Below are 2,927 nucleotides of genomic sequence, written 5' to 3'. Positions count from 1 at the left end.
CCCCCTGGAGCTGGGCGGCCGCAGCCCCGGCTCCCGCAGGCCCCGCCCCCCGTGACCCCGCCCCCACTGGCCCGGCCCCGCCCCGCGCGGGGGTTTGAAGCTCGGTTCCCGCCATCTGCAGCTCCTCCGGCCGACGTGCATCTCCCAAGAGGTAAATGTAGAGACGTCTTTAGGTCGTGCCCGATTCCGGGGACGCAAAGATGGGCGTTCAGGGCGACCCTGCTCCCAGTCAGAGCTCCGATCAGGAGAAACTAGGGCTGCACCCCTCCCTGGGAATCTCTTGTTTCCTCTCAAACCGAGGCCTTCCTTCACTTCCGCTCAACTCTCGGGCCCTCAGCTACCTTACTGAATGCTGGGCTGTTCGAGACCTGACCCTGACGCAGTGGAGCGTTTTTGTTTGCATAATAGAGCAAAACAGGAGCGCAGCACTCGGCGTCAGATTTCAGGGGCTCCGGATGCCCTGATGACCAATTTATCCCACGGGCGCAGCCACTTGTTTGCGAACGCTCTCACCTGGTTGGATGGGAGGGACTGTAGTATGCGTAGGGACCCAGGTGTCTACCATTTGTTGAGGGCACAGTGCAAAAAAAGTGCAAAAAAAAAAAAATCCAAGCCGGGCGTTGGTGGTACACGCCTTTAATCCCAGCACTCGGGAGGCAGAGGCAGGTGGATCTCTGTGAGTTCGAGGCCAGCCTGGGCTACAGAGTGAGTTCTAGGAAAGGCACAAAGCTACACAGAGAAACCCTGTCTCGAAAAACCAAAAAAAAAGAAAAAAAGAAAAAAAAATCAGAGGTTTAAAAAGGTTAAATGCTTTGCTCTTGCGAAGAGCAGAGCCACAGGTGCAGATTCCAGAAACAAACTGATTTATCATTTTTCCTCCCAGAGTGAGTGGTGATGATCAGTCATTTCCTAGTGGGATAAAGTAAGCAATAGGAAGCACTCTACCCGTGCGATGCTTCCATGCTTCCTGGAGGCTGTGGTTGACAAAGAAGGAACTGATTGAGAAATCCTGGTCTTGTGGCCCCTCACTCCTCCCTGTGCTAAAGGTTCTTAACAAAGTGATACTTTTAGATAAAACTTGGCAGCAATTTTCTGATCGAGTTCATTTGACTTCGACTAACGGCTGGACGTGATGATGCCTTTTGTCTGAGCCCTGTAATTTCTCTTTATAGCGGTGACCCAGAAGGAGCAGAAGGGGTTCTGGGTCTCCCCAGAGAGGAAGGATTCAGGAAAAGCAAAGTGATGCTTTCCAGGTGGGAGCAGCTGGAGTAAGAGGTCTACCGAAGTAGTGGAGGAGCTCGGAGTGGCCATTGCCTTCCGTTTGGTGAGAAAACTGGACTCGAAGTCTAGTATATATCTTTTTAGGGCCAGATTCTGTAGAGAAATTTAGACTTCATAAGATAAACTCCGTGTTAGTTAAATGATACTGGGAATCGTTAATCCCATCAGAAGTTGTAGAAATGGTGTGAGGGTCATTAGTCTGGGAGAATTGTGCTGTTTGTTTGGGTGGGAGATCGGTGCCGAGGAAAGGAAGCAAGAGCTGGCACAGTGTATCGTTACAGGCGTTCTTAGCTCTTCCTGTAGGTTTTGCAGACATTCAAACATGGCTTCTGTTCATAGGCAGAGTAACAATTGAGGGGAGAGGAAATTCAGTCGTTTATGTTTAATCTCTTAAGTTGTTATACATCCTAGAAAGTAAGCTTGCATAGTAATATGTTGGTAAGTGAATTTTAATAGCATTCCTTAAGGTGATGATTGAAGAGTGAATACCTAAGTAGTAGGAGGTGTTATGGAGTACATACCAGAGGAGCTGGGGAAATGGCTGAGTAGTTAAGAGCTCTTACTGCTCTTCCAGAGGATCCAAGTTCAGTTCCCTGGCATCCAGATCATGTGGCCAAGGCCACTTGTAGCTCTAGCTCCAGGGGATCCAACACCCTCTTCTGGTCTCCAAGAACACACACACACACACACACACACACACACACACACACACACACACACCAATGTACATTCACACAAATACACTCATGTAAATAAAACTTTAAAAGAGTTCATGAATGGGGTAATATGAAGAAAGGATAAGGAGTTGGGGGGATGGCTTAGTTGATGAAGTTCTGGCTGCACAAAAATGGAAACCTGAGTTGCGATCCCCAGCACCCATGTAAAATGCCAGGTATTGTGGGGAGGTAGAGACAGAGGGAGCTTACTGGCCATCCAGTCTAGCTCAATCGATGAGCTCCAGGTTTAGTGAAAGACACCATCTTAAAAAATAAGATGGACAGTGATTGAGGAAGAGACCTATCATCTTTGGCCTACACATTCATACACCTATACACATGTGCACACAAACACATGAATGTGTACATACATACAAAATATTGTTCAGTATTTTAAATAGAAGAACATCATAAACACTGAAACTAGAATATCTCCAGTAAACACAATACCCATGGATCTAATCTCCGGGTAGAGGAAGACGTTGGAGATGGAATAGGGGTTGATGGATGTTTAGACATGAAACTGGAGTCTGTATAGTGGCACACGCCTATAACACCAGTACTTGGGTGGCTGAAGCAGGGGGATCATCAGTGTGAGGCCAGGTTGGGCAATCATAGGAAGAGCCCATCTCATAAAAAGGAAAGGAAGAAGGAACCAGGAACTCGGCTAAGGGGAGCTTCAGGTATGCCCGTACACCTGCTTAGGCAGACTTCTCATTGCTGTGGTAGAGTGCCTGGCGGGATCACTTAGCGGAAGAAGTGTTTACTTGTGCTTTAAAGCTGTCAGCCCATCTCGACTGGGATGGCGGCGTGGTAGACCAGCAGTTTACATCAGGGCAGCCAGAAAGCAGTATGTCCATCTTCAAACTAGGCCCCGCTTCCTACTCTTCATCATCTCCTAATCATGCCATCATATCATGACTCCATCAA

General features: G+C 48.2%; 1 protein-coding gene across 2 annotated transcripts in view; it reads left to right on the top strand.

Annotated features, from left to right (window-relative positions):
* Positions 1-82: 82 nt before the first annotated feature.
* Positions 83-2,927, top strand: part of Primpol (primase and DNA directed polymerase) — a 36,372-nt gene continuing 33,527 nt past the window's right edge. The window contains exons 1-2 of one of the 2 annotated variants that reach the window (XM_036209198.1): positions 83-151; positions 1,173-1,324. The gene's annotated coding sequence lies outside the window, so the exon portion shown is untranslated. The remainder of the gene's footprint in view (positions 152-1,172; positions 1,325-2,927) is intronic. The other variant, XM_036209199.1, reaches the window with a different exon arrangement.

This window comes from Onychomys torridus, chromosome 17 (genome assembly GCF_903995425.1).
Source record: "Onychomys torridus chromosome 17, mOncTor1.1, whole genome shotgun sequence".
NCBI classification, from domain to species: domain Eukaryota; kingdom Metazoa; phylum Chordata; class Mammalia; order Rodentia; family Cricetidae; genus Onychomys; species Onychomys torridus.
The sequence above is the reverse complement of the archived record's forward strand: the minus strand, read 5'-3'. Positions and strand labels throughout refer to the sequence as shown.